The sequence below is a fragment of the Bos taurus genome, chromosome 12, assembly GCF_002263795.3.
Source record: "Bos taurus isolate L1 Dominette 01449 registration number 42190680 breed Hereford chromosome 12, ARS-UCD2.0, whole genome shotgun sequence".
NCBI classification, from domain to species: domain Eukaryota; kingdom Metazoa; phylum Chordata; class Mammalia; order Artiodactyla; family Bovidae; genus Bos; species Bos taurus.
The window spans coordinates 26179276-26199526 of NC_037339.1; the positions used below are offsets into that span (position 1 = coordinate 26179276).

Consider the following 20251-nt stretch of genomic DNA (forward strand, 5'->3'; position numbering starts at 1 on the left):
TATATACACCTGTTATTTTATTCAGTAAGCATCAACAGAGCCCTGTTTCTTTTATAAATCATCTTGCATGTCAAAAGTGATACTTTTATAAACATGGAGAAATAATTCCTACTATAATTTCTTATAACGGCTTATAAATACTTATATTAAGCTCCCTTTTATCCTTTCATTGTCAGCTACCAATCATGCAAGATAAATTATACTCCTTTAATATTTTCCTTAAAATATGAAGCCATTTTTATATCGTTTTTGGTATTGCAATAACCAGTAATGAAATAACTAATTGAAAATTTTAAACTAAAGGTATTTTTTAAAATTATGTGTAATACATAAAATTCTAAGAGTTAGTTGCAAAAAGCATGTCAAATGATTAGTTCAAAAGGATAAATGCTTTAATAATAGAATAGTGAGCCTTGAGAATTTAACCTATATGTGCCTTTAAGAACAATTATTTTGGAATATTCATGATGATTCTCTATGAATAAACGTAAATTTCAATATGTGGAAATCGAATCACAAATATATATGTATGAAAACATATATAGTATTACCAATTAAAATAGATAAAAAGAAAAACATCTTTTAAAATCTTAAATCCTTATCAAATCTCATTATACAAAGGCCACTATAATAAAATATTACCAAATTCTAAATGATGACGTTGAAAAATTTATCTAATCTAGTATAGTGGAGGAATTTCCTGGTGGTCTAGTGGCTAAGATTCCATACTCCCAATCTTGGGGACCTGGGAACAATACTTGGTCAGGGAACTATATAGATCCCACATGCTGCAAAAAAAAAAAAAAGGATCCTGAACACCACAACTACAGATCCCGCATGACACAAAGACTGAAGAGACCCAGGAGGCAATTAAGACCCAGTGCCATCAAACAACAGCTTCACAGGTGGCTCGGTGTTAAAGAATCTGCCTGCCAATGCAGGGGACATGGGTTCAATCCCAGGATCAGGAAGATCCCCTGGAGGAGGACTGGCAATCCACTCCAGTATTCTTGTCTGGAGAATCCGATGGACAGAGGAGCCTGGCGGGCTATATAGTCCATGGGGTCAGGGAGTTGGACACACCTGAGCATGCACACACCGTCAAATAAATACTTTTTTAAAGTATCATGGAAATAGTAATAGTATTTAACTTAATAAAGTTATGCTGAAGCAGAAAATAAGATACATATGTAGATTACTTGCACTTCATGCATAAAATAGATATTTAGTAAATGGTAGCTATTTGTACTACTTTACTAACAGTTATTCTTTATAAAACAAGAAGGGCAAACTAAATTATTTTGATCTCTTTGAAATTAACATTTGTAAGTTCTATAAAACTAACCTTAGGTGTTTTGCTGCTGTTATTTGTTTAGAATTTTATTGGACAAAGAAATTAAAAATATACATCTCTTACAAGTCCATGATATACTGTAATTTTCCTCATATTTATGAAATAGCTTTTAGTTTTGCTTGCTTGCTTAGGCAAGGGCTTTATTACTACTCTGTAGAATATGATAATAGTATTAAGACACTGGATGAACAAAATGAAAGACAGGTTGCTCTTAGTTGTTCTCAAGGTTAAAACTTAACTGCATAAAGTATTTTTAAGAAGTCAGAAAATTTCAGTAGTATTTCTGGCAAAGCAGTAGAGAAGGAAAAGGGTAAGAGGTAAACATAATAATTTCACATTCTTAAATAAATCCTTGTGACAGACGATTAAGACAAAGTAGAAAAACTATATCAGGAATAAGAAGGACAATAAAGAATCAAGATGCTTCTGGAGTATCAAGCTGAAGAAGAAAAAAAAAAGGGGGGGTATCTCACTAACCAAAAAAGCACGTGAAAAAGAAGCAAGTTGTTCAGGAAGATAATGAATTAAATTTTGAATGAATTGAGTCTGCAGAATCTCTGGGACATTGATATCTGGAAGTCAAGAAAACTAGAGCTACGTATTTGGGGCTCATTCAACCAGAGGTGGTAACTCAGACTTTGAAAACTGTTGAAATTACCTAGGAATACAGAATGAGAAGGTGGTTAAGCCAGTTATTTCCACTCTTACAGAAACTACTGAATTTACTAAATTTATGTTTAATCTATAGACTATACATTCACGGAGAGAAAACAGTTACAGTAAAAAAATCAGGACGGAATTAAATAGCAGTAGTGACATTCCTATACTAGTAAAACAGAGAATGTAAACAGAGAAACAAAACAGAACTCTAACAATAAAATATCACAGCGGAATAGCTACTAGCCTGGGCTAAATTTTCTTACAGAGTTCAACTGCCACAAGACATTCAGTCAAGGATAGAACTTAGTCTAAATTTAGCTCATTTATAGATTTGGTCTACAGGTTTGGTTTTACTCTGAACGTGTTTCAGAATCTTATGATGTGTTTCACATCAAGAGCTAGACAAAAAAGTAAACTTTTCAACTCAGGCTAAAATATAAGCATTCTGTTAGCATATAAAATATCTAAGAACATAAAATCTTTGATTTGAGTTCATAAAGTACCATATAAAAATATTTCTTTCTACTATCTATAGAACTTTTTGCTTTTCTGTTCAATAGACTCTCTCACTAGACAATTAAAATTAATAACTCAGTAGATTGATACATAGAACTTCAATGTAAATCTTGACTTCTTGATTATAAAACAATTAAAAGTTTATTAAATTTGAATATTAAAATATTTTCAGATGATGCGTCAAAATATTATTGTTGTCCAGTCACTCAGTCATGTCCAACTCTTTGCTACACCATGGAATGCAGCACACCAGGCCTCCCTGTCCATCACCAACTTCCGGAGTTTACCCAGATTCATGTCCATCGGGTCTGTGATGCCATCCAACCATCTCATCCTCTTTTGTCCCCTTCTCCTCCTGCCTTGGATCTTTCCCAGCATCAGGGTCTTTTCAAATGAGTCATTTCTTCGCATCAGGTGGTCAAAGTATTGGAGTTTCAGCTTCAACATCAGTCCTTCCGATGAATATTCAGGATTGATTTCCTTAGGATGGACTGATTTGATTTCCTTGCAGTCCAAGGGACTCTCAAGAGTCTTCTCCAACACCACAGTTCAAAAGCATCAATTCTTTGGCGCTCAGCTTTCTTTATAGACCAACTCTCACAACCACACATGACTACTGGAAAAACCATAGCCTTGACTAGATGGACCTTTGTTGGCAAAGTAATGTCTCTGCTTTTTAATGTGCTGTCTAAGTTGGTCAAAGCTTTTCTTCCAAGGAGTGAGCAGTCTTTTAATTTCATGGCTGCCATCACCACATGCAGTGATATTGGAGCCCAAGAAAAGAAAGTTTCTCACTGTTTCCACTGTTTCCCCACCTATTTCCACGAAGAAATGGGACCGGATTCCATGATCTTAGTTTTTTGAATGTTGAATTTTAAGCCAGGTTTTTCACGCTCCCCTTTCACTTTCATCAAGAGGCTCTTTAGTTCCTTTTCACTTTCTGCCATAAGGGTGGTGTCATCTGCATATCTGAGGTGATTGGCATCCCTCCCGGCAATCTTGATTCCACCTTGTGCTTTATCCAGCCTGGCATCTGGCATGATGTACCCTGCATATAAGTTAAATAAACGGGGTGACAGTATAGAGCCTTGACAGACTCCTTTCCCAATTTGGAACCAGTCCATTGTTCCATGTCCAGTTCTAACTGTCGCTTCTTGACCTGCATGCAGATTTCTCAGGAGGCAGGCAAGGTGGTCTTGCATTCTCATCTCTTTAAGAATTGTCTATAGTTTGTTGTGATCCTACAGTCAAAGGCTTTAGCATAGTCAATCAAGCAGAAATAGATGCCTCTCTGATATTCTCTTGCTTTTTCTATTATCCAACAGATGCTGGGGATTTGATATCTGGTTCCTCTGCCTTTTCTAAATCCAGCTTGAACATCTAGAAGTTCTTGGGTCATGTACTGTTGAAGCCTAGCTTGGAGAATTTTGAGCATTACTTTGCCAGTATATGAAATGAGTGCAATTGTGCAGTATTTGAACATTTTTTGGCACTGTCCTTCTTTGGGACTGGAGTGAAAATCGACATTTTGCAGTTCTGTGGTCACTGCTGAGTTTTCCAAATCTGCTGGTATATTGAGTGCAGCACTTTCACAGCATCGTCTTTAAGGATTTGATATACCTCAACTGGAGTTCCATCACCTGTACTAGTGTTGTTCGTAGTTATGCTTCTATGGCCCATTTGACTTTGCATTCCAGGATGTCTGGCTCTAGGTGAGTGATCACACCAATGTGGTTATCTGGGCCACTAAGACTTTTTTTGTATAGTTCTTCTGTGTACTCTTGCCACCTCTTCTTAATATCTTCTGCTTCTGTTAGGTCCATACCATATCAAAATATTTACACAATGATAACAACCTTAATTTTATTTTTACTGTAAATGATAAAAGAATTATTTCAAAAAGATGCAGTAATTTAGATATTTCATAAGAATTCTATTTAAATACATAGGTTTTGTAAAGCATAATTTGTGATGTTATTCATGTAGAAATGAAAATAAACACCAGTGAAAAATTTTATAATAATAACTGCAAATAGAAAACAAGTCAGGCATGCATGCTAAGTCACTTCAATTGCGTCTGACTCTTTGTGACCTCATGGACTGAAGCCAGCCAGGCCCTTCTGTCCATGGGATTCTGGAGTGGGCTGATTTCCCTTCTCAGGGGATCTTCCTGATTCAGGGACTGAACCCGTGTTTCTCTACTCTCCTGCATTAACAAGCTGGTTCTTTTTCACTAGTGCCACCCACAGGTCAGTATTCAGAAAACCTACCTTGATTTCCTGTTATTCATTAACCTTTTACAGAACATGCTCTCAGAAGATAGCATAAACTTCAGCTTAAAATCCACGTTTCCAAAATGATTCTTTCCACACTGTGGTACTTTGAGAATTTAACCCAAGTGATTTCAATAGAAGCCATGCTTGAGCAGCACACAAAGTATAAATGATTGCAGCTGTGCAAGTTGTATTACTGACAGGAGACTTGTAATTTTTCAGTAGTTCTCAACAGTTTCTATAGCAATAGGCCATGTCAGTACACAAAGGAGAAACATTCCCAGCCTAAGTGATCTTAACCTGGTCAGAAACAAGCAGTTGCGTGCCAGATGCCTCCTTTTCTTACTGTCTTTCATTAATTTCCATTGAACCTAATGACTTCATCTAATGCATTTTGGAAAATATGGGGTTAAGTTCAGCAAATGACATACTTTCTACATGGTGACCTCATTTGTCACATTCCTTCCTCCAAAAAAAATTTCTTGTTTTACAGTGATGTATGAAGTGTTTCTATATTTCTTACTTTTTCAATTACTCAAGTTGCTATTTTCCAAACAACCTTAAAAGTAATAACATGAAACGAACATACAGCTTCTTGCTAGTACAGGACTAAAAATTACATTAAGATTAATTATTTGATTTTCATATAGCAATATGAAGTAAACTATTCACATTCGAGTAATTTAAAATGAACTAAAAATCTGTATGTAACATACTTGGATCTTTTACTATATTAAATGCAAATTAGGTAAACTGCTTCCATTGTGTAATTGTAAGGGATTTGATCTAGGTCATATATAAACGGTCCCGTGATTTTCCCTACTTTCTTCAATTTAAGTCTGAATTTGGCAATAAGGAGTTCATGATCTGAGCCACAGTCAGCTCCTGGTCTTGTTTTTGCTCACTGTAGAGAGCTGCTCCATCTTTGGCTCCAAAGAATATAATCAGTCTGATTTTGGTATTGACCACCTGGTGATGTCCATGTGTAGAGTCTTCTCTTGTATTGTTGGATTGAGGGTATTTGCTATGACCAGCGTGTTCTCTTGACAAAACTCTGTTACCCTTGCCCTGCTTCATTTTGTACTCCAAGGCCAAATTTGCTTGTCACTCCAGGTATCTCTTGACTTCCTACTTCTGCATTCCAGTCCCCTATAATGAAAAGGACATCTTTTTTGGGTGTTAGTTCTAGAAAGTCTTTTGGGTCTTTATAGAACTTTTCAACTTCAGCTTCTTTCAGCATGACTGGCTGGGGCATAGACTTGGACTACTGTGATACTGAATGGTTTGCCTTGGAAACAAACAGAGACCATTCTGTTGTTTTTGAGCTTGCACCCAAGAACTGCATGTCGGACTCTTATGTTGACTGCGAGGGCTTCTAAGGGATTCTTGCCCACAGTAGTAGATAAAATAGTCACTTGAGTTAAATTCGCCCATTCCAGTCTATTTTAGTTCACTGATTCCTTTACTTCCGTCACCAGTCACATCCACAACTGGGTGTTGTTTTTGCTTTGTCTCTGTCTCTTCATTCTTTCTGGAGTTATTCCTCCACTCTTATCCATATTGGTGCCCATCCATATTGGGCACCTACTGACCTGGGGAGCTCATCTTTCAGTGTCATATCTTTTTGCCATTTCATATGGTTCATGGGGTTCTCAAAACAAGAATACTGAAGTGGTTTATCATTCCCTTCTTCAGTGGACCACGTTTTGTTAGAACTCTCCTCCATGATGCATCCATCTTGAGTGTGGCTCTACAGGGCATGGTTCATAATTTCATCGAGCTAGACAAGGCTGTAGTCCATGTGACGTTTGATTAATTTTCTGTGATTGTGGTTTTCAATCTGTCTGTCCTCTGAGGGATAAGGATAAGAGGCTTAAGGAAGTTTCCTGATGGAAGAGACTGACTGTGGGGGAAACTGGGTCTTGTTCTAATGGGCGGGGCCATACTCAGTAAATCTTTAATCCAATTTTCTGTTGATGGGCCAGACTATGTTCCCTCCCTGTTGTCTGACCTGAGACCAAACTATGGTGGAGGTAATGAAGATAATGACAACCTCCTTCAAAAGGTCCATGCACACACTGCCACACTCAGTGCCCCAGACCCTGCAGCACCCACCGTTGACCCACGCCTCCACAAGGGACTCCTGGACACTCACAGGCAAGTCTGCATCAGCCTCTTGTGGGGTTACTGCTCCTAAAACAAATCCCTTATAATTATACACTAAAAGTGACAAATAGATTCAAGGGATTAGATCTGATAGACAGAGTACCTTAAGAACTATGGACGGAGGTTCATAACATTGTACGGGAGGCAGTGATCAAGACCATCCCCAAAGAAAAAAAAAATGCAAAAAGGCAAAATGGTTGTCTGAGGAGGCTTTACAAACAGCTGAGAAAATAAGAGACTCTAAATGCAAAGGGGAAAAGGAAAGATACACCCATTTAAATGCAGAGCTCCAAAGAATAGCAAGGAGAGATAAGAAAGCCTTCCGCAGCAATCAATGCAAAGAAATAGAGGAAAACAATACAATGGGAAGATCTCTTCAAGAAAATGAGAGCCACCAAGGGAACATTTCATGCAAAGGTGGTCACAATAAAGGACAGAAACGGTATGGACCTAACAGAAGCAGAAGATATTAAGAAGAGGTGGTAAGAATACACAGAAGAACTCGATAAAAAAGACCTTCATGATCCAGATAATCATGATAGTGTGATCACTCACCTAGAACCAGACATCCTGGAATGCAAAGTCAAGTGGGCCTTAGGAAGCATAACTACGAACAACACTAGCACAGGCGATGGAATTCCAGTTGAGCTATATCAAATCCTTAAAGACGATGCTGTCAAAGTGCTGCACTCAGTATACCAGCAAATTTGGAAAAATCAGCAGGGGCCATAGAACTGAAAAAGGTCAATTTTCACTCGATTTACAAAGAAAGGCAACGCTAAAGAATGTTCAAATTACCAAACAACTGCACTCATCTCACACACTAGGAAAGTAATGCTCAAAATTCTCCAAGCCAGGCTCCAACAATATATGAACGGTGAACTTCCAGATGTTCAAGCTGGATTTAGAAAAGGCAGAAGAACCTGAGATCAAATTGCCAGCATCGGTTGGATCATTGCAAAGCAACAGAGTTCCAGAAAAATATCTACTTCTGGTTTATTGACTACGCCAAAGCCTCTGACTGTGTGGACCACAACAAACTACGGAAAAATTTTCAAGAGATGGGAATACCCGACCACCTGACCTGCCTCCTGAGAAATCTGTATGCAGGTCAAGAAGCAACAGTTAGAACTGGATATGGAACAAAAGACTGGTTCCAAATCGGGAAAGGAGTACATCAAAGCTGTACATTGTCACCCTGCTCATTTAACTTATATGCAGAGTACATCAAGTGAAATTCCAGCCTGATAAAGCACAAGCTGGAATCAAGGTTGCTGGAAGAATTATCAATAACCTCAGATACACAGATGACACCACCCTTATGGCACAAAATGAAGAAGAACTAAAGAGCCTCTTGATGAAAGTGAAAGAGAGTGAAAAAGTTGGCTTAAAACTCAACATTCTGAAAATTATTATCATGACATCTGGTCCCATCAATTCCTAGAAAATAGATGGGAAACAATGGAAGCAATAGGAGACTTTTTTGGGGGGAGCTCCAAAATCACTGCAGATGGTGACTGCAGCCATGAAATTAGAAGACACTTCTTCCTTGGAAGAAAAGCCATGACAAATCTGAAAAACATATTAAAAAGCAGAGACATTACTCTGTCAACAAAGGTCCAACTAGTCAAAGCTATGGTTTTTCCAGTAGTCATGTATGGATGTGAGTTTGACTATAAAGAAGGCTGAGCACCAAAGAACTGATGCTTTTGAACTACGGTGTTGGAGAAGACTCTTGAGAGCCCCTTGGACTGCAAGGAGATCCAACCAGTCAATCCTAAAGGAAATCAGTTCTGAATATTCATTGGAAGGACTGATGCTGAAACCCCAATACTCTGGGCCACCTGATGCAAAGAACTGACTCACTGGAAAAGACCCTGATGCTGGGAAAGACTGAAGGCAGGAGAAGGGGATGACAAGGATGAGATGGTCGGATGGCAACATCGACTCAATGGACATGAGTTTGAGTAAACTCCGGGAGTTTGTGATGGACAGGGAAGCCTGGCATACTGCATTTCATGGGGTCGCAAAGAGTGGGACACGACTGAACTGAACTGAACTGAACTGAGGTAAACTGCATAAAAATTAGCAGAATGCCAAAGAGAAAAGAAAATACAGAGCCCAACCACTCTACCAGTTATTCTCTTTTGATCTTCAGTTCCCCTAGCTTTGGCCTCTTTATATGCAGATCAGTATCTCCTAAACAGCCAGGTATTATCTTTGAGAACATCACATACCCTAATGTGCCACATCCAATCTGTTATCATATCCTATCAAATTTTACTTCCAAAATATGTCTCTTATTTACCTTCCTGTTTAATCTCTACTGCCACCACCCTCATTCTAAGCCACAGCATTTCTTACGTAGAAAGCAACAGCCTCCAATTGGTTTCGTCAGTTTTCCTCCCTGCTCTTCTATTCCCTCACTGTATTCAGAATACTTTGTACAACTATATGATACTTGTAGTAGGCAGAACAATGCTCCCTCCCTTCCAACGATATCCACATCCTACTCTCCATAGCCTGTGAATATTACCTTACATTCAATGTAAGGGCTTCGAAGAGACCATCCTGAATTACCCAGGTGGACTCAATCAAACTCCAAAGCAGAAAGTCTTTCCTGGTTGTGCCAAGAGGAAGATGTGACTCCAGAACAGTCTGAAAGATGCCCTGTTCTTGGTTTCAAACATGGAGGGAGAAGGAAGAAGGTCATAAACCAAAGAATATGAGTAGCCTTGGGAAGCTGGAAAAGACAAAGAAAATGGATCTCCTCAAGAGCCTCCAGAAAGGAATGTAGTCTTGAGGACGTCGTGATTTTAGTCCAGTTAGAAGTCCATGTTAGACTTCTTATCTACAGTAATGTAAAATAATAAATTTGTGTTGTTTCAGGTCAGTAAGTCTGTGGTAATTTGTTATGGCAGCAATAGAACACTAATGCAACACTCCTCTGCTTAGTTTAAAAACCACAATCTTGCAAGCCCTACATGTTTTAGTTCCTGCCTATCTATATAAATTCATGGAATGATTCTCTTTCCCGTCATTCTTGTGTTCCATTCACATATGTTTGCAAAATATGCCAAGGAATTCCTCAGAAAACGCAGCCACATATTCATCCTTCGTTTCAAAGTTTAATATTGCTTCCTTGAGGCTTTTTTTGAACCTTAAATTCAGTCAGTTCAGTTGCTCAGTCGTGTTCGACTCTTTGTGACCCTATGGACTGCAGCACTCCAGGCTTCTCTATTCATCACCAACTCCCGGAGCTTGCTCAAACTCATGTCCATCGAATCGGTGATGCCATCCAACCATCTCATCCTCTGTTGTCCTCTTCTCCTGCCTTCAATTTTTCCCAGCATCAGGGTCTTTTCCAATCAATCAGTTCTTCATATCAGGTGGCCAGAGGATTGGAGCTTCAGCTTCAGCATCAGTCCTTTCAATGAATATTCAGGATTGATTTCCTTCAGGATGGACTGGTTGCATCTCCTTGCAGTCCAAGGGATTCTCAACAGTCTTCTCCAACACCACAGTTCAAAAGCATCAATTCTTAAGCGCTCAGCTTTCTTTATCGTCCAATTCTCACATCCATACATGACTACTGGAAAAACCATAGCTTTGACTAGATGGACCCTTGTTAGCAAAGTAATGTCTCTGCTTTTTAATATGCTGTCTAGGTTGGTCATAGCTTTTCTTCCAAGTAGCAAACATCTTTTAATTCATGGCTGCAGTCACCAACTGCAGTGATTTTGGAATCAAAATATAGGCAGCCTCTAAAAGCTAGGAAAGAGAAGGAAACAGATTCTCCCTTAAAGCGTTCCAAAGGAATACCATCCTGAAAACACCCTGGTTTTAGTTCAGTAAGACCCAGTTATTAATGAGGTTATTAATGTTTTTCCTGGCAATCTTGATTTCAGCTTGCGCTTCATCCAGCCCAGCATGCCTTATGATGTATACTCTGCATATAACAGCCTTGATGTACTCTTCCTGATTTGGAACCAGTCTGTTGTTCCACGTCCAGTTCTAACTGTTGCTTCTTGACTTGCATGCAGATTTCTCAGGAGGCAGGTAAGATGGCTTGGTATTCCCATCTCTTGAAGAATTTTCCAGTTTGTTGTAATCCACACAAAGGCTAAACTCAAAGGCTTTAGCATAGTTGATGAAGCAGATGTTTCTTTGGAACTCTCTTGCTTTTTCTATGATCCAATGGATGTTGGCAATTTGATCTCTGGTTCCTCTGCCTTTTCTAAATCCAGCTTGAACATCTGGAAGATATCAGTTCAGGTACTGTTGAAGACTCACTTGGAGAATTTTGAGCATTACTTTGCTAGTGTGTGAGATGCGTGCAGATGTGCAGTAGTTTGAACATTCTTTGGCATTTCTCTTCTTTGGGATTGGAATGAAAACTGACCTTTTCCAGGGTTGTGGCTACTGATGAGTTTTCCAAATTGGCTGCCATATTGAGTATAGCACTTTCACAGCATCATCTTTTAGATTTGAAATAGCTCAGCTGGAATTCCATCACCTCCATTAGCTTCGTTCATAGTGATGCTTCCTAAGGCCCACTTGATTTTGCACTCCAGGATATCTGGCTCTAGGTGAGTGATCACACCATCATGGTTGCCTGGGACATTAAGGCTTTTTTTTGTATGGTTCTTCTGTGTATTCTTGCCACTTCTTTGTAATATTTCTGCTTCTGTTAGGTCCATAGTGTTTCTGTCCTTTATTGTGCACATTTTTACATGAAATGTTCCCTTGGTATCTCTATCTTGAAGAGATCTCTCATCTTTCGCATTCTATTGTTTTCCTCTATTTCTAAATTAAATTAGGTTTCTTCTTTTGTATGGTCTCATGAAAGCGTTAGTCACTCAGTCGTGTCTGACTCTGTGGCCCCATGGACTGTAGAAGTTCAGGCTCCTATATCCATGGAATAAGAATACTGGAGTGGGTAGCCACTACCTTCTCAAGGGGATCTTCCCAACCCAGGGATTGAACCCAGGTCTCCTCATTGTAGGCAGATTTTTTAACATCTGATGTACCAAGGCTCATAATACTGTGAAATTTTATTTTTTAGAGTACAACATAGCTTGCAATTATATTATTTAATTGTGTGGTTTCTAAAAGTCTATCTCTTTCACAAGAATGGTACCTTCATAAAGATAAAAACTTAGTGCCCACTATTATGTATCTCCAATACCTAGTATGTAACAGGAAACTATTTATTCAGCAAATATATACTGAATAAATCTTAAAGTAAACGGAAAGAAAGATTAAGTTAGAAGATTAAAAAAAAAAAAAGAGGTGGCAGGCTTTTGTTGGCTTCCTTTACTAATATCGAAAGCAGACATTTATTTTAAAGAGTAGAAGTTTTGGAAAAATATTTGCTAGGAGTAACTGAAAATTACATAATTTTCACCTCTAAATAATATAAAATATATAGTGTATCTGACATCAACATGTAATTAGAACTTGAATGTAACTATTTATTTAAAAATATGAGTTTAATTTCTAGGTATTAATTAAATAAAAACTGCGTGGTAAAAATATTTGCATATAAACTGTTGGCATATCCTTCACTGTTTCCTTTGTATACAATTCTAAGAGTATAATTAGTGGGTTAAGGATTATGAATATTTTTATGCTATGTAAAATGCACATATCTGCATTCTTACCCTTCAAAATTTTACCCAATTTGAAAATTATGGGGGGAGAAGCCAAGACGGCGGAGGAGTAGGACGGGGAGAACACTTTCTCCCCCACAAATTCATCAAAAGAGCATTTAAACGTCGAGTAAATTCCACAAAACAACTTCTGAATGCCGGCAGAGGACATCAGGCACCCAGAAAAGCAACCCAACTCTTCGAAAGGAGGTAGGAAAAAATATTAAAGACAAAAAAAGAGACAAAAGAGGGAGGGACGGAGTTCCGTCCCGGGAAGGGAATCTTAAAAAGAGAGAAGTTTCCAAACACCAGGAAACCTTCTCACTGCCGAATCTGTGCCGAGCTTTGGAAGCACAGAGGGCAACATAACAGGGAGAAAAAATAAATAAACAATTAAAACTCGCAGATTGCGAGCCCTACAGTAACTCCCCCAGCGGAGAAGCGGCGCAGACCCCTGCATCCGCCATTAGCAAGCGGGGGCTGGGCAGGGAGGCGCGGCGCGGGCTGCATCGCTGAGAGTAAGAATCTGGCCTGAATACCCTGAGCACTATCTGAGCGAAATAATTTGGGCTAGCAAACCAGACTGTGGGATATCTACCACGCGAAAAGCCAGCCCTAACCTAAGACCGCCAGGCCCGCGCACGGAACAAAGGACTGAACAGAGATAGCCGGCTGCAGACCTTCCCCCTCCGGTGACAGGCAGCCAGAGCTGGAAGGGGGCAATCGCAGCCTCAGAGAGACATTATCTATAAAACTGTAAGCAGGCTTCTTTGCTAACTAAACTTCTTGGGGGTCTGGACGGTCAACATCTGCCTGAGAAGGTGCACCAGTTTTATACCCAGATAACCGAGTGGCGGGGAGGCGATAAGTCGCAGCATTGGCACTCGCCAAACACCTCATCACCTGAGCTGCTCGGACCTGGGAAGAGCACAAAACGCAGGCCCAACTGAGTCTGCGCCTCTGAGGACTACCCTAGTGCCTGAACCTGAGCGGCTTGGACCTGGGAGGTGCATGCAACCCAGGACCGGCCTCGGATTGTTCCTGGCGGAACAACCTAGAGCCCGAGCAGTGTGGGCAGGGTGGCTACACGTGCCGTGAGCGGGGGCAGACCCAGGGTGGCTGAGGCACTGCGAGCCCACGCCAGTGTTATTTGTTTGCAGCATTCCTCCCTCCCTCCCCACAGTGCGACTGAACAAGTAAGCCTAAAAAAAAAAAAAAAAAGTGTCTTCCACCGTCCCCTTTGTGTCAGGGCGGAAACCAGATACTGAAGAGACTAGCAAACAGAAGAAGATATAACAGAGGGAAATGCCTTGGAAGCTACAGGCAATAGATCAAAACCCTGTGGTTACTACGGACTACATAGGAAGGGGCCTATAGATCTTGAGAAATATAAGTCTGACCAAGGAACTAGCCAAAACTGAACTGAACCCACAACACCCACAACAAAACCAAGAAAGTCCTAGACATATTTTTATTATTTTTACGATCATTCTTTCTTTATTTAATTAAAAAAAAAAAATTTAAGTCCTCTATTGTTCCTTTAATTTTCACTTTCATAACCTATTACTTTGCAAAAAAAAAAAAAGACCCTATTTTTTTTTCTTCAGAAAACTTCATATATATATATATTTTATAATTTTTTGACCTTGTTTTTTTTTTTTTTCTTTCTTTTCTTTAACATTGTATTTCTGAAATTCCAAACTCTACTCTAGATTTTTAATTTTCGCTTTTTGGTATATGTTATCAATTTTGTACCTACATTTTTATATAATTTCTGTGACTTTTTTTTTTTCTTCTTCTTCTCTGTTTCTTTCTCTTCTTCTTTTATATAACATTGTATATCTGAAATTCCAAACTCTACTCTAGATTTTTAATTTATGCTTTTTGGTATTTGATACCAATTTTGTACCTGTATTTTCTTTATAATTTTTGTGACATTGTTTTTGTTTGTTTTCTCTCTTTATTTTTCTTCTTCTTCTTTTTTTTAACATTGTATTTTTGAAATTCCAAACTCTACTCTAGATTTTTAATTTTTGCTTTTTGGTATTAGTTATCAATTTTGTACCTGTACTTTCATTATAATTTTCGCGACCTTGTTTGTTTTTGTTTGTTCATTTTTTCTCTCCTTCTTTTCCTTCTTCTTTTCTTTAACATCGTATTTTTGACATTCCAAACTCTACTCTAGATTTTTTAATTTTTGCTTTTATGTATTTGTTACCAATTTTGTACCTTTAAGAACCCAATCTTCAGGACCCATTTTTCACTAGGGAGTGAGATTACTGGCTTGACTGCTCTCTCCCCCTTTGGACTCTCCTTTTTCTCTACCAGGTCGCCTGTGTCTCCTCCCTAACCCCTCTCTACTCTATCCAACTCTGTGAATTTCTGTGTGTTCCAGACGGTGGAGAACACTTAGGGAACTGATTACTGGCTGGATCTGTCTCCCTCCTTTTCATTCCCCCCTTTTATCCTTCTGGCCACCTCTGTCACCTTCCTCCTTCTTCTCTTCTCTGTATAACTCCGTGAACATCTCTGAGTGGTCCAGTTGTGGAGTGCACATAAGGAAGTGACTACTGGCGAGCCCACTCTCTCCACTGATTCACCTCATCTCATTTGGGTCACCTCTAACTCCCTCCTCCCTCTTCTCTTCTACATGTAACCCTGTGAACCTCTCTGAGTGACCCTCACCGTAGAGAAACTTTTCATCTTTAATGTAGATGTTTTATCAATGGTGCTGTATAGAAGGAGAAGTTTTGAAACTACTGTAAAAATAAGACCGATAACCGGAAGCAGGAGACTTAAGTCCAAACCCTGACTCCAGGGAACTCCTGACTCCAAGGAACATTAATTGACAGGAGCTCATCAAATGCCTCCATACCGACACTGAAACCAAGCACCACACGAGGGCCAACAAGTTCCAGGGCAAGACATACCAAGCAAATTCTCCAGCAACAAAGGAACACAGCCCTGAGCTTCAAGATACAGGCTGCCCAAAGTCACCCCAAAACTACAGACATCTCATAACTCATTACTGGACATTTCATTGCACTCCAGAGAGAAGAAATACAGCACCACCCACCAGAACACCGACACAAGCTTCCCTAACCAGGAAACCTTGACAAGCCACCTGTACAAACCCACACACAGTGAGGAAACGCCACAATAAAGAGAACTCCACAAACTGCCAGAATACAGACAGGACACCCCAAACTCAGCAATTTAAACAAGATGAAGAGACAGAGGAATACTCAGCAGATAAAGGAACAGGATAAATGCCCACCAAACCAAACAAAAGAGGAAGAGATAGGGAATCTACCTGATAAAGAATTCCGAATAATGATAGTGAAATTGATCCAAAATCTTGAAACTAAAATGGAATCACAGATAAATAGCCTGGAGACAAGGATTGAGAAGATGCAAGAAACGTTTAACAAGGACCTAGAATAAATAAAAAAGAGTCAATATATAATGAATAATGCAATAAATGAAATTAAAAACATTCTGGAGGCAACAAATAGTAGAATAACAGAGGCAGAAGATAGGATTAGTGAATTAGAAGATAGAATGGTAGAAATAAATGAATCAGAGAGGATAAAAGAAAAACGAATCAAAAGAAATGAGGACAATCTCAGAGACCTCCAGGACAATATTAAACGCTACAACATTCGAATCATAGGGGTTCCAGAAGAAGAAGACAAAAAGAAAGACCATGAGAAAATACTTGAGGAGATAATAGTTGAAAACTTCCCTAAAATGGGGAAGGAAATAATCACCCAAGTCCAAGAAACCCAGAGAGTCCCAAACAGGATAAACCCAAGCAGAAACACCCCAAGACACATATTAATCAAATTAACAAAGATCAAACACAAAGAACAAATATTAAAAGCAGCAAGGGAAAAACAACAAATAATACACAAGGGAATTCCCATAAGGATAACAGCTGATCTTTCAATAGAAACTCTTCAAGCTAGGAGGGAATGGCAAGACATACTTAAAACGATGAAAGAAAATAATCTACAGCCCAGATTATTGTACCCAGCAAGGATCTCATTCAAGTATGAAGGAGAAATCAAAAGCTTTTCAGACAAGCAAAAGCTCAGAGAATTCTGCACCACCAAACCAGCTCTCCAACAAATACTAAAGAATATTCTCTAGACAGGAAACACAAAAACGGTGTATAAACTCAAACCCAAAACAATAAAGTAAATGGTAACGGGATCATACTTATCAGTAATTACCTTAAACGTAAATGGGTTGAATGCCCCAACCAAAAGACAAAGACTGGCTGAATGGATACAAAAATAAGACCCCTACATATGTTGTCTACAAGAGACCTACCTCAAAACAGGGGACACATACAGACTGAAAGTGAAGGGCTGGAAAAAGATTTTCCATGCAAATAGGGACCAAAAGAAAGCAGGAGTAGCAATACTCATATCAGATAAAATAGACTTTAAAACAAAGGCTGTGAAAAGAGACAAAGAAGGTCACTACATAATGATCAAAGGATCAATCCAAGAAGAAGATATAACAATTATAAATATATATGCACCCAACACAGGAGCACCACAGTACGTAAGACAAGTGCTAACAAGTATGAAAGGAGAAATTAACAATAACACAATAATAGTGGGAGACTTTAATACCCCACTCACACCTATGGATAGATCAATTAAACAGAAAATTAACAAGGAAACACAAACTTTAAATGATACAATAGACCAGTTAGACCTAATTGATATCTATAGGACATTTCATCCCAAAACAATGAATTTCACCTTTTTCTCAAGCGCACATGGAACCTTCTCCAGGAGAGATCACATCCTGGGCCATAAAGCTAGCCTTGGTAAATTCAAAAAAATAGAAATCATTCCAAGCATTTTTTCTGACCACAATGCAGTAAGATTAGATCTCAATTATAGGAGAAAAACTATTAAAAATTCCAACATATGGAGGCTGAACAACACGCTGCTGAATAACCAACAAATCACAGAAGAAATCAAAAAAGAAATAAAAATTTGCATAGAAACGAATGAAAATGAAAACACAACAACCCAAAACCAGTGGGACACGGTAAAAGCAGTTCTAAGGGGAAAGTTCAGAGCAATACAGGCACACCTCAAGAAACAAGAAAAAAGTCAAATAAATAACCTAACTCTACACCTAAAGCAACTAGAAAAGGAAGAAATGAAGAACCCCAGGGTTAGTAGAAGGAAAGGAATCTTAAAAATTAGAGCAGAAATAAATGCAAAAGAAACAAAAGAGACCATAGCAAAAATCAACAAAACCAAAAGCTGGTTCTTTGAAAGGATAAATAAAATTGACAAACCATTAGCCAGACTCATCAAGAAACAAAGGGAGAAAAATCAAATCAACAAAATTAGAAATGAAAATGGAGAGATCACAACAGACAACACAGAAATACAAAGGATCATAAGAGACTACTATCAACAATTATATGCCAATAAAATGGACAACGTGGAAGAAATGGACAAATTCTTAGAAAAGTACAACTTTCCAAAACTCGACCAGGAAGAAATAGAAAATCTTAACAGACCCATCACAAGCATGGAAATTGAAACTGTAATCAAAAATCTTCCAGCAAACAAAAGCCCCGGTCCAGACGGCTTCACAGCTGAATTCTACCAAAAATTTAGAGAAGAGCTAACACCTATCCTGCTCAAACTCTTCCAAAAAATTGAAGAGGAAGGTAAACTTCCAAACTCATTCTATGAGGCCACCATCACCCTAATACCAAAACCTGACAAAGATCCCACAAAAAAAGAAAACTACAGGCCAATATCCCTGATGAACATAGATGCAAAAATCCTTAACAAAATTCTAGCAATCAGAATCCAACAACACATTAAAAAGATCATACACCATGATCAAGTGGGCTTTATCCCAGGGATGCAAGGATTCTTCAATATCCGCAAATCAATCAATGTAATACACCACATTAACAAATTGAACACTAAAAACCATATGATTATCTCAATAGATGCAGAGAAAGCCTTTGACAAAATTCAACATCCATTTATGATAAAAACTCTCCAGAAAGCAGGAATAGAAGGAACATACCTCAACATAATAAAAGCTGTATATGACAAACCCACAGCAAACATTATCCTCAATGGTGAAAAACTGAAAGCATTTCCTCTAAAGTCAGGAACAAGACAAGGGTGCCCACTTTCACCATTACTATTCAACATAGTTTTGGAAGTTTTGGCCACAGCAATCAGAGCAGAAAAAGAAATAAAAGGAATCCAAATTGGAAAAGAAGAAGTAAAACTCTCACTATTTGCAGATGACATGATCCTCTACATAGAAAACCCTAAAGACTCCACCAGAAAATTACTAGAACTAATCAATGACTATAGTAAAGTTGCAGGTTATAAAATCAACACACAGAAATCCCTTGCATTCCTATACACTAATAATGAGAAAACAGAAAGAGAAATTAAGGAAACAATTCCATTCACCATTGCAACGGAAAGAATAAAATACTTAGGAATATATCTACCTAAAGAAACTAAAGACCTATATATAGAAAACTATAAAACACTGGTGAAAGAAATCAAAGAGGACACTAATAGATGGAGAAAAATATACCATGTTCATGGATTGGAAGAATCAATACAGTGAAAATGAGAATACTACCCAAAGCAATTTATAGATTCAACGCAATCCCTATTAAGCTACGAACAGTATTCTTCACAAAGCTAGAACAAATAATTTCACAATTTGTATGGAAATACAAAAAACCTCAAATAGCCAAAGCGATCCTGAGAAAGAAGAATGGAACTGGAGGAATCAACCTGCCTGACTTCAGGCTCTACTACAAAGCCACAGTTATCAAGACAGTATGGTACTGGCACAAAGACAGAAATATAGATCAATGGAATAAAATAGAAAGCCCAGAGATAAATCCACGCACATATGGACACCTTATCTTTGACAAAGGAGGCAAGAATATACAATGGATTAAAGACAATCTCTTTAACAAGTGGTGCTGGGAAATCTGGTCAACCACTTGTAAAAGAATGAAACTAGACCACTTTCTAACACCATACACAAAAATAAACTCAAAATGGATTAAAGATCTCAACGTAAGACCAGAAACTATAAAACTCCTAGAGGAGAACATAGGCAAAACACTCTCCGACATACATCACAGCAGGATCCTCTATGACCCACCTCCCAGAATATTGGAAATAAAAGCAAAAATAAACAAATGGGACCTAATTAACCTTAAAAGCTTCTGCACATTAAAGGAAACTATTAGCAAGGTGAAAAGACAGCCTTCAGAATGGGAGAAAATAATAGCAAATGAAGCAACTGACAAACAACTAATCTCAAAAATATACAAGCAACTCCTACAGCTCAACTCCAGAAAAATAAACAACCCAATCAAAAAATGGGCCAAAGAACTAAATAGACATTTCTCCAAAGAAGACATACAGATGGCTAACAAACACATGAAAAGATGCTCAACATCACTCATTATCAAAGAAATGCAAATCAAAACCACTATGAGGTACCATTTCACAACAGTCAGAATGGCTGCTATCCAAAAGTCTACAAGCAATAAATGCTGGAGAGGGTGTGGAGAAAAGGGAACCCTCTTACACTGT

At 38.4% G+C, this 20251-nt stretch overlaps 1 protein-coding gene across 6 annotated transcripts in view; it reads right to left on the bottom strand.

Moving 5' to 3' along the window:
• NBEA (neurobeachin) overlaps positions 1–20251 on the bottom strand; it is a 673061-nt gene that overhangs the window by 410181 nt on the left and 242629 nt on the right. The gene's annotated exons all lie outside the window — the stretch shown is intronic.